The sequence below is a fragment of the Onychostruthus taczanowskii genome, unplaced genomic scaffold (assembly GCF_017590055.1).
Source record: "Onychostruthus taczanowskii isolate IOZ18803 unplaced genomic scaffold, ASM1759005v1 scaffold7, whole genome shotgun sequence".
Classification (NCBI taxonomy): Eukaryota; Metazoa; Chordata; class Aves; order Passeriformes; family Passeridae; genus Onychostruthus; species Onychostruthus taczanowskii.
In genome coordinates, this window is record NW_024504786.1 from 4,642,446 (window position 1) to 4,655,207 (window position 12,762).

General features: G+C 39.9%; 1 protein-coding gene across 3 annotated transcripts in view; it reads right to left on the reverse strand.

Annotated features, from left to right (window-relative positions):
* The window catches only part of ZFYVE9 (zinc finger FYVE-type containing 9), a 56,533-nt gene extending 43,782 nt beyond the window's left edge, over nucleotides 1-12,751 (reverse strand). For 2 of the 3 annotated variants that reach the window (XM_041421248.1, XM_041421247.1), the window contains exon 1: nucleotides 12,612-12,748. The gene's annotated coding sequence lies outside the window, so the exon portion shown is untranslated. Of the gene's footprint in view, nucleotides 1-12,611 lie in introns of all 3 variants that reach the window. The other variant, XM_041421249.1, reaches the window with a different exon arrangement.
* Between the last annotated feature and the right edge of the window lie 11 nt (nucleotides 12,752-12,762).

Sequence of the window (12,762 nt, forward strand, 5' to 3'; positions counted from 1 at the left end):
AAAAGAATGTAAAAAAATTTTACAACATTAAATGAAAGTAATCTGAACTAGGAGAAACTGGAATAGCTTATAATAAATGGAAAGAGACTGAAAAAGAAGCAATTTTGATACTATGGTAAAAAAATGCAAAAAATGCTCAAAGCATGAGGAGATGCTAAAAAATGCTTCCATCTACTGGCAAAGATCCAACTTTTAACTACACTACAGATCCTCTATAATGCACTACCAGTGAGGAGATGTCTTTGAGTAGGCAGGGAGACATTTGCAGCCATTTTAAGGCATTTTATTATTGCTAGATTAGTTGAACTAGGCATTATCTTAAATGCAAATCCAGATTTCAACACTGGTATCTTCACTTCCTACCTTGTCTACACTCTGGAAGTATCAGATGGGAGATTCAGAGACTACAGACAGGGGATGTGTTCAGGCCCCAACTCTGCAAGAAAATACAAACTACAACAAGGAAAACCATAGCAGGGGGTTACATTAACAGGAAATCAGAGTACTTCAACAAGGGGGAAGACAGGTGGAAAGTTTCAGGGCACCCATCAGTAAAGTAAAATTAATTATTTTATCTGATCAATCAGTCTGGAAGTTAAACCTTCATAAATGGAAAAGGGGGTTCTTCACTCAAGTAATGTAATGCTTGGAATAGTGGTGGTTTGCCACACACCCAACAATTTTGTCCCCAAACAGGAGTTCCTTCAGTCTAGCAGGTGCCAAATGAAGGGAAGGGCAGGCACTACAAAGTGCTTGTGACACCGCAGTAGCAGCATCTGCCACACACCTGAAAATGCCTGCAATGGCAAGGACTTCAGATTAGGCCCCAAATTAAGCATTCCAAAATTAAGTGTTCTATTAATAAATGGAAGTAGTAGTCATTCAATGCAATCAGCAAAAAAAAAAAGTTGTTTTCAGAATTCTAAGTTATTAAAGAAAACTCAGCAAATGATACAGCTGTTTTTTAAAATACATGGTCTATACCACAGTTCAGATTAGAAAAATCCAATTGAAACTCACCATTAATCCATTTAGTAAGAAATACTAAATACAGCAGCAAAAACAAAATGTAACAAATACAAAGAAGATACAGTCACTGCTAATCCTTTCCCTGCACCAAAAGCTCAAGATGACCAAGCATCCTTCAGCTTTATTTCCCATAATTTGCTGATGTTTCTTCCACTCAATGTAAATGCACCCAAGAGCAGGCTGGGGCATGGCAGGCTATTTCTGTGTAATACAACACTTTGTACCAGCCCACAACCCATGACTGCTGACAAAAGATAAACTACTGCAAGGTTGCATTGGATTGTCTTTTTTTCCAATCAACTGAACAAACAGAGGTGGACAATGCTTAAAGTAGAACACTCTCTCTAATTATTTCACCAATATTTGCATCTTTTCCCTTGACTCTCCCCTATGCCATTTTAAAGCCATTATTTCCACTTTTGTCTCCAGCCAAGTTTCCATAAGGAGACATTCACACATGCCTGAGCAGTAGTAAGGCAGGCAAAAGAGCAGCAACTTCAAAGCAGCATTATAGGAAGTATCACAGTCAAAAGCAACAGGGAGACAAGAACAACTACAGCATTATCAACCTTTGTGCACCAGAAAATAAAAGCAGCTCAACTGAAAAGGACACCTGCTTTATAACCATTTACAGTAGAAATAAAATTCCATTTCCTACCCTTTTTTACTATTTCAAGGAGAAAGCAATTGATTTGTTTTCCTGACACAAACCCCAGCCTTGCCAAGCAGCCTCAGCCTGCTGCAGAGGCCTCAGCACCTGGAGACAGGAACCAGCTCCTGCTTATGTAACTGCCTCTGATGCCTGGAAAAGGATCCATCCCTGCTCTGGGGAAGAGCAAATAGATAGGTTTACACCACAGTGCTGCCTTCCACGCAAATTTTTCCAGAGGAATACAGCTGGGGAAAAAAAAAAAAAAAAAAAAAAGAGAAAAATCCTTTCCTGAGCTTACTCATATGCTCATAGAGCACAATGTGGTGGTTTATGCATCTAATGTTTTGTAACACTTTGTTTCATGCAGCTTCCAAATTTGAAATACTGTAAAGCACAAAAGGCTAATGCACAGTGCATTAAACATAAATTTAATATGAAATCATGTTTCTTAATTTGTGCATGAGTTCCAAGTAATGTCATCAATGTAACAACATAGTTATTTTAAAAAATTCATCCATTTAACGTACTGATCTGAAGCTGTTATTTATCTTTATTCAAACACAAACTAAAGTAAACACATAGAACAAGCAGGTTTATGGGATGATTTTTATGTTTCAGTATTTAAGAAGATTTTGACTCTGATGTTTAACACATTTGAAAAATAAAATTATTTAAAGCTGCACATTCTATTCCATAGTGGATTAATTCTGTATTCTAATACTTTATGAATTTTTCTTCTTTCCAATGTAGGGCAGAAACAAGAATCAAACCCAAAGAGACTCAACATTGTTTCACATCTTTCTTAGATTTGGGCAATAAGGGAAGAACTGACGGAGGTCCCCTAGAATCTGTAATTAAAAGCCTACAACTCCTAAGGAACTGTCTTTTTTCTAAAGCTCATGTGGGACTGACACTTGCGAGTGCCAGTGAGCAAAAGCTGATCATAAAAGCCAGAACTGCCACACAACCAGAATGGGACAGACCAAAAGGAAAATGGGCAAGAAGGGAAAACTGCTTTGCTACCATTTACCAGCCCATCAATTCCGAGTTGTACCCACTGGGGAGAGAAGCTGCTGGAAGCAACACAATTTATACATTCAGCTGCCCTTCAGAGAATGGACCATCCAAACAGGCAAAAACTCTGAAAGACCACTGGAAAACAGTCAGGCACCTACTAATGGTACCTTTATCAACAGGCTTTGTTTCCTGCACTCCTGTGGTCATCTCTGCTCATCTGATAACTGTGCCACACAACAGCATTCTAAATTCTGACATACCTTTTGAAGAAATATAATTATAGACACCAAACGGTTACTATTGCTCAAATCCTATGTTATGTAAAGCTGGATTACCATACATCCCTGAAATAAATATGGACTTTTATCTCATACTGTTTTCTCCCTGAAATTATCTCTAAGAAGGTAACTTAATTCCCATTTTGTGTAGACCTTTATATTCATATCACACCAAACACATTATAAAACACTGTTGTCAAGCGTAGCAAAGTTCCCTCCCACGTTTGTGATCATGATCTAACTAGCATCACTGCTGATGCTCACAGTGCATTATGTCTTAAGTCATCTGTAACTAGTAACTCATTTGATACAACTCAATAATCCATGGCAACAGTGCGTGCTGAAACTGCTATTTCTGAGCACACACCTCATCTGTGCTCAGGGCCATTAACATGCTTGTAACAGCGCTGAAGGGACTGAGCACTAACCACCAGAAACAGGCAGGAACTTGCATTTAGGTTTACTTGCACTGTAAAGCTTTTTCTTTTCACTGATATTCTGTGCCACTGAGGCAATCAGGACATCTACCTGAAACTTATGCTGGGCTCCACGGAGTTTTAGTTCTAATACTAAGTGCCCGTAATTCTGTATCTCTGTTAGCAGTCACAGGAAATAAAGTCTTAACAGACAAAACCCAAAAACATCTGAAAGCCTTCCTTATTAATGAGTTACAAGTGTTAATACAGTTATCAGAAATCTTACAGAGCTGTAGCAACTCTAAATTCTTCTAAACTCAGCTGCAACATTTTTTTCTCAGATGGATCAAAACTGAGAAACCTCTGCCACTTCTGTCCACTGATAAAATGGTTGATTCAGCTCAGCCATGAATCCCCACCTCTTTACCCCTCCTTCTTTGCCTGTAGCATACTCCTGTTTTCTTCATCCAGAGGGCTCCTTTTCCCCTCTCACATTCCTTCCCCATTCACTTCTTGCTGCATCCATTTGTTTTCTCCCTACCTAAGCTTTCTTCTTTCTCTGACAAAAAAACCTCAAAAACATACAAAACCTCATGTTCCAACATTACTGTTCATTACTGGCATAAACACACTTGTGAACAACCTTATTAACCACATGACATTAAGAATAGTGGGAGCAAAGCTAATAGCAATGGTGGTCCATGCACTTTGCAAATAGAAATTGAAGTCTTCAGAGGGTTGGCCATCAAAAAAAAAAAAAAAAAAAAAAAAACCCAAATGGCTACAATAACAGCCATATCCTAAAACACTGTTCTAACTGCCAACCTGCCTCCTACCCCTCCTCATCATTACTGACCATCATTAAGCTCCTTCACAAATTCATTTAAACCCCCAGCCTTGTAGCCTGAAATGCATTTTGTGATACATATACACAGTGGGTATGCAACATCCAGGACCACTTCCCTCAAGCATCTCAGTATTTGAAACCTCTAGCCAAGACAAGTTTTATTAACTACACAGGAGGCACTACTGCATGTTTCCTCAAATTAGAAGGTACAATTACATCTAAAAGCCATCTGTACAGAAATGAGGCTTAAAAAAAAAAAAAAATACATAGCCACAAGGGGTATAAGAGGAAATTAATAAGGGAACAAAACCACTACATATACACCTATCTATTGTCCACGAGTTTCAAGAAACAATTTCTAATTGGCATCAAAATAAACCCCACATTCATTCTACATGAGTATTCAAAAGGAAATCTATGAGCAAATTCCAGAGATGGGTTAAAAGGCATTTTACAAGTGATTTGTTAAGTGAGACCAAGGTAAATACAATATAGAAGCTATTAAGCCAGCACACCAATACAATTACTTGACAGCAGAAAAGCACACAGGTGGACTGATGCTTAAGTAACAACCTTTTAAAGTTACATTTATAAAAGAATCAAGAAAGAACTGTGAAACCCATTGAATATGCTGGGGTTTTATGCAGCCTTCATCATTTATACAAAAACACAGTATGAAATTACTACAATCAATGCAATTTGGTGTTTCAGCTAAGAGGCTGTTTCAATATATATGCTATTTAAAGTAATCTGTTAATAATATAACCTAAGAAGTGGGCTTTGCACGTACTTTCAAGTTCACTAAATAAAAGACCATTAAAATACTCATTTTGAATTAACCAATACAGCATTTACAATGTACCTTTGTAACACAGTGACAACCAATATGCTCTGCTGGACTGGCAGCGTGGTTGGGCCAACAGAAACAGCAGCTGTATACTGGATATAGCCCAAAAAGGGTGTAAATAAAAAATAACCTGTGCCTTTCTCTTCAAAACACAAGCCTCAGAAGCAAGCTATTTCCAAGCCATAGCATGTATTTCTACAGTATCACAATGCATTTCAAAGACTGTGGGATAAATGAAAAAAAAAAAAAATCACAAAGAGGGAACCTTCCTCTTACATTATCTTAATTCATATTAAGTGTTCATTTATCTGCACTACAGTGCAGATAAGGAATAAAAAATTACATTGGCATGATTGCCTGGGTATATTTTAACTATGTAGCTATTTTGTCTCCTCCAGCCAACAAAGAAAGCTCGGTATTCAGAGCCTCAGTAATATGAACAAGAGGACTTACACACTGATTTAGTGTTCAGATGCTGCCACTTTTCAAGTGTTATATCTTTAATCTAATCTCCTATAGAAATTAAAATTATGAGATTATATCGTTCATTTAATATTCTTTATGCCCATATTTCAATATATATATCTGTCATGAAAATCTACACAGTAAAAACAAATACAACTGACTGCCCTCCCAGGGAAAAGCAAGCTGCTCTATGTATTTTGGCAGCAACCTGCTGGGCAATCAATACCCACACAGCTCTGGAAAAAATCCCCAGAATTATGGTGTTATGAGAAAGATGAGATTAATGCAGAGAGGGAAGGAAGGGAAGAGATACTATGGGGCAAAAAGGATTGACATCTACAGAGAAACAAGATTCTTTCATTCCACAGATGGTGGAACAAAATGCTTACTAATATAGAATCTCCACAGACTAGGATACATATAACATCAGATAAGATTTACACTGTAATAAACTCACTCAACACATCTTCCAACTTGAAACAAAACATACTTCTCTCCATCTCCAGATCATGGAAGAAATTCCCTGCTACTTACAAAATCTTTCACAAAATCTAAAGAATTACAGCTGGAAAATAAATCATAGCCATCAGAAACGAATCTGGAACAGATTCCCAGTGTTTCAGCTCCTTTATTCCTGGTTCCAGCACACTGCATTGACCCAATGCAAGAACCACTGAACTCTTTAGAGCCCCAGGTTCACCAAGCCCAGTTCTCTGTCCTCACTATTGGATGCTGTCAGGCAACAAGCCCCTTGATGTGAAGCACTAAAAAGACAGGTCAGCACCACCCCTGCTCAGCAGCTGCTGAGAGTAACACACAAGATAAACTTCTCTCTTTCATATCATGCTTATTTAAGAACCACCAGCACATGATCCACGTCTCTTCTGCAATGAACCACAGCAGCCCACTGCCTTTGCTTCTCTACAATACCTGCAGAAAAACCAAATGTGCACCTCTTCACTCACTGCACTTCCTGACCTGGCAGAGAAACAAGATTAATTTCATTCTGCTTAAATTGATATGCAAAGCTCAGAGCTGCAGAACTTGAAGTGGGAATACAAATTTGATTCTGCCAGGCACCTTCAGCAGATGACTGGGGCAGGGTTTACCTTCACCCCCACACTCATCACCAAAGTGCACCTCAGAGATACTGGATGTGTGGCACACCCAAGACCAGAATGAGGTCTGTGCACCACACAGGCCAGAGGAATTTACATCCTCAGAAACCAGGATTCCTATTTTACTATTACTGACACCAGTCTTCAACCTTCCTCTTAAAATCCAACAGTTCAAAACGAGAGGAAAAAAATATCGAAGCTGATGAAGAAGAAAACGGAACAGATGAGAGAACAGTTTCACTGACTGGGTTAAAAGAAATGCAAGAGAAGCACAGTAAACAATAACTGAGAAACAAAAAACTCACAAATCTGAAAATACCTACAATTTTTGTGATGTAGTATCTTACAAACTTCCAGTTATCTGACTGGGCAACTCAAATCCTGTGTTATGTAAAGCAACTGGTCAAGCAATAAATTTTATGCATATTCATATGATTTGCCAATTCTTCTTGAATTTATAGTAACTACATACACTGTAAAATCATAGTTTCACATGTCTTGGCCTTTATTTTAGTGTTCCTAAGTCAATCTTCTAGTTCACACTTGGAGTGCAAACAGCTAAGACAACATGTACACTGAGCTCAAAGCAGAGTTTTGACACAACAAAACTGAACCTGGAAACAAGAAAAGCTCCTGTAATAGTCAGTGTCATTCACAGATAAAAAGGTATTATGTGATTTAGAAAGCTCTTTGATGATCTTCTTCTTCTTCCACTGAACATTTACACCTTTCTTTTAAGTGCATCACACTACTTTTTGGAAAAAAGTACCAGTGTATGTTCTTCCACTGATAATCTGTTATGAATCTGCTAAAATATGTCACCCATATTACTTCCCTAAACAAAATTTTAAACTTGGAGTGAAATAGAAATGTTGTACCCAAAACGTGTCTAAAGTTTGAGTTTGATTATTTATTAAAAAGGCTTCAGTATATTGTCAAAGTAAATAAAAACTTTCCAATTACAGTGTTTTTCAAAACTGCAAGATTACAGAAGGCTGTTAAGTACTAGTGGAGCAGCTAGAGCTCTTCTGTAATTGATAGAGCACACACGAATCTCTGACCCAAGTATGGCCTAATTTCAATTTATCACCTGATAGGAAATGTCCTCTGGATTCTTTGTACCCTGGAAAGAGGAATGACAAGTTCCTCCCAGCTACCATTTTACTAACAAAAAAAACCTCTTCTGCAAAATTGTACTACAGGTACTCAATAAGGAAAATTCTGAAACACTTCTAGTCAGCATGGTAATAATTTGGTACAAAGCATTTCTTTTCTAGCTCTTAAGTGGACAAGGGATCTTCCCAGCTCAAGCAAAGAAAAGCACAAAACACTTCAAGTGTCTTTGATCATGCCTAATTTCTCTAATGAAGAATAGCTGGGCAACAGCTCTAAAATAGTTATCAAATTGATTATACAACATTTTCACACATAGAAAACACCAGAGGAAGAACACATCCAGCTTTGTGTACATTAGGCTTTAGTGCTTTTTTGTTACCACTGCAAACATCAGTTCAGCTCAAGTCAGGCCAAAAATCAAGAAGACACCAAAGGCAGATTTACTGCATGTTTTCCATACAAAACCATCCCCTACACAGGGTTCAGCAGCACTGCCTAAAGCACAGGCTGATGCCTCAAGCCTCCATGGGAAAGCTTCCCACCTTTGTCACGATGCTGGAACCAACTTGCAACAGAAATCCAACAAAACAGTGTTTGAAAAAATTGTTAACAGGCAATACCATTTCCAAATGTAAAGCCCTACTCGAGTCCACTATGCCATCAAGCTCTTAAAAACAAAAAGTTCATCAAGCTTCCTGTGGATATTAAAAGGAAGGGGAAGAAAGGAAGAGGAAACAAGGAATAAAGGAAACAAGCAGCATGCAATTAAATTCCTGACAGACAAACCTAGAAAATCCTAGCAGAGCTTACTGGAATGCTTTTGGACCTTCAGTGTGCTCCTTTAAACAACTGATACTACTGATACCCCACTGATTCACAGACAGGCTTGTAACTTCAGTTGACATCAAAATATCAGAGGTATAGTATGAACAATATTAACATATATAGCAAGCAAGAAAAATATATTTATATATTCTATATACAACACAGAGACAAAATACAGAGGGGTATAGCTATTAGCATTATCTGCAAATAATTCCATATGAAAGTTGATCATTTCTACTCAAGAAACATAGAGACAAATAAAAAGCAATGCAAGTGGAAATCCAGCACTTAAGTCCACGTTTTCCTTTGCTCAATGTACACTGGGGACAAAACATGTGAAAAGCTCAACACATCAACACCAAAACTTCAAAGCATAACATATGGTCACACTGCCGCATACTGACATTTCCAAATGATCAAATTTCACGTGAAAACAAAACAATGTGCAGTTTCCTAAAGCTCTCTTTTCCCCAGCCTTCATAACTAACACAACTATTGCCTTAGTTTATCCTCAGACAGAAGATGTCATACAAGCTCTTCAGAGAGCACTCCAGCTCCACACTTCCTAAAACACAGAGGATCTACAGGTTGTGACTCCACACCTGTTTTTCACATAGTTTATCACCTTTTTTTTTTTTACTGTAACAGAAGTATGCCTGTGCAAATCTCAGCTGACTGGACTTGCTCCTTTACATCCCCTCTCCCGTGAGCAGATCAGGATGAAAGAATAGGAAAGGAACAATTTACCCTCTGTTGACACCCTGAGGTTCCTGACCATGCATTCTTGCCTTCAACCTATGTTTTTAAATTAATTCAATTTCTCTAGTAACTACCTTTAAAATAGCTTAAGTGACACTTTATGGATTTCCTCTGCCACTCATGTTAAGCCTATTTGATGCTGATGTACTTCTTGGAAGGCTGTTATTTCTGAAAAAGGAGTACCAATATTAGCCATCTCTGCTTGTCTCTTGCAGCAATACAGCAGTAATGTAATTATAGATGGAATAATTCAGTAATAAACCACACTGGAATTATTCAGAGAAAGAATACATATAAACTCATCTTAAAAATATTTTTCCTCTTCTACCTGTCTGCTATGGCAACCTGAATAGCAGCTAAAGTGAAATTCAGCCAAACAGATAGCAAGTAGGAATGTACTTTACTTGTATGTAAAAATAAAATTATTTATAGAGATAAGACCAATAATTATTCTTTACATATAAATTATATTTGTGTGCATTATGATAAAGGTCATTTACTTTTATCACGCTGATTTTTCAGCGTGCAATTTTTTTGATAACTATATAGCATGTTTTGCTCTGGTCATTAGTTCAAAAAGTTGTATCAATACATATCCTGAATTCTATTTTCCTGAATTCCAATTCAAGTAGAAACTTTTATGTCAATGAAGGAACCTTGGTATATATTTTATATCATCCTATCCATCTGCATTAACTGACACAATTTTCACAGTATTTCAGGATATAGCCAACACTTCCAGCTAACACAGAAGTAAAAGCTGTCTCTGACAGTTAAAACTCAATACTTTCAGTTACTTTCAGCCATTTACTTTTGACTTGCTATTGCTCATCAATAAAAAAAGCTTTGTCAACTTATAGTGCCATTGTACCTTTCTCAGTGCTTTAGAGAAACAACAGGAGGGAAAACCAAGCATATTAATTCACATTTCTGTCCACATAAAAGTCCAAGTCTCCTAAAGAATCACAAACAGAGCCATAAACAGGCCACCCTTCAATTTCTGTACTCTCAATCACATTACAAAAATAAACATTAGCCTTTATATAACAGTTTCAAAGAAGCCTACGAATATACCGGCATCTTACAACAGTGTTCTGGAAAAGATCACAGATTCATCAGCACACAGACTAACTGTGCACTGAAACTATCATTCCTCAACTGATTTTGGGTTAAGAAAATCAGTTTTATTAGGAAGACTCTCAGCTTAGTATACAGAAAAGATTTTTCTGATCAACAAAACATGAACACACAACTTCTCAAAACCTCCTTTTGGCCAACTTGCATTCAAAAGCAAAAGGCCACTCTAATCCTTTAACAAAATAATTTCCAGGTAATTTTCTACAGATGGCCTGTAAACTGAAAACCAAGCAAGCTGTTTTCTGCCAAAGCTGGCACAGCAAGTGGACGGACTACAGGAGACATTAAAAGCTTATCATTCTTTGGCCACAAGTTTTAATACTGCATCTTTGTTCAGCCTCTACCTTTGTTCCCTGAGACAACCACAGCCAGACTTTATGCCAAGCTAAAAAAAACTGTATTTCATCTCAGCCTTAGCCCCAGGCCTCAGATCCTGAAATGAGTGTGTGTTTGAAAGTATTTAATCCCCAGCCTCGTAACTGCCTCAAAGCTAACACACAAAAATAACACCCAATATCAGGAGTCAGCACGGTGGTTTTGGGGTGGCTTTCTTCCTTTCTCACATACTAAAGCAGGCACCATAAAGCAATGCAAATAAATCACAGTGTGTCAGAACATGGTAACTTGCTCAGGGCTGATCAGGGCTTCAATTAGAGGGGGAGGCTTGTTTGAAATTTTAGACCCTTCTTCAGCTTCCATTTCAGATTCCCCAAACCTCTGAAGGGATTTTTAAATTTGTCTCTCTTGGGTCAAGGAGACTGCTCTTCTCATTTTGCATCACATGCTGTATGTAACTTTATAAAAAGAAGCACACGAAGGGTTCAGGCAGTAACAAAGGATTTGGATGTCTCAACCACTGAAGGTGTATCTAAAACCTGGATTTGCTCCATGCAATCGAAAATTGTTTGCTAACAGAAGTTAATTACAATGTTTTAAAGCCTTGCCTAGTCAGTTAAATGCTGCCCAAAGAAAATAAAAGCTTTTATTCAGGTAAAACATCTTTTTTATTATTACTATTTTATTTGTTTTTACATGGCTCCTTCCAGGTTTGGGTTCAGTCTGGACCCAAAAACTGAAGGCAGAGTTATTCAGAAATTCTAATCTGAGACAATCACACTTAATAAGAAGATTGATGGAATTCAGTTAACTTTTGATATCTGAAATTAATGAAAATATGTGTAAAAATGACACTCTCTGAAAAACCTCTGTCATAAAATAATAAGGAATATCCTGCCTATAAATAAAGAAGATAGTTAACACGAAAACATAAAGTCTATCAAATTCCATCTGCTACTTGTTTCTCTGTCTGGTTAAAAAGATAAAAACATTTCTTGAGCCACGTTCTTTCACAGGCACCTATTTAGCCATAACATTTGTGAGCAAGAAACTAGCCCATCCCTGCAAAAAGTCTGACATGTCAAGAGTGCCAGCTATTCTTAGAGTGAGACATGACCACAATTTCACGTAATTAGAGATGTTATAAAACGCATCCCGCCCGCTCTCCCCATCCCCCCTCCACCACTACCACCATTGCAGGAGTGACTTGTTACACATCGCGATGAGCAAGTAACATTCCCTGCCCGGGGAGAGAGCGGAGATCAGGCCATAAAAAGGGCACGAGATGCAAACAGGGATCCTCCCCTGCCCGGGCCGGCAGCCGCGGCTGCCCGGGCACAACCTCGCCCTGCCCCGTGCCGGCTCCCGGGGCGTCCCGGGGGGAGCAGCAGCTCCTTCCCCGGCCCCGGGATCGGCGGCGCGGGGAGAAAGGTGCCCCGGGCGAGCGGGTCACCCACTCCGGATGCCCGGGGACGGAAGGGGAACGGCGGGGAGGGGGCTCGAAGGACCGCGGCGGCCGCCGGGGAGGGCTGGGGGGCGACCGCTGCCTTCCCCTTGGTGGCGTGCCGAGGACAAGGGCGGCGGGGCGAGGGGGCGCCCGGAGCCGGCAGGCCCAGGGCGCTGTCGGCGATACAGCGGCTCCACCGAGGCGCCGGAGCCCTCCCCGCCCGCCCGCCCGCGGGGCCTCGCTGCGGGCGGCAGGGGCCTGGGGAGCGGGGTGCCCCGGCCTCCCGGGCCCGCGGGCGGCGCGCCGGACGCCCCTCACTCACCTCGGGAGGCAGCAGGCGCCGCCGGGTCTGCATGGCGATGGGGATCCCCCGGGTCCGCCCCGGGAGCGCTGGGGGCCGGCGCGCCCTCGCCGCCGCCAGCCGGGCTCGCTCGCTGCCTCCGCGGCCAAGGCCGCCGCAGCGCCCGGCAGCA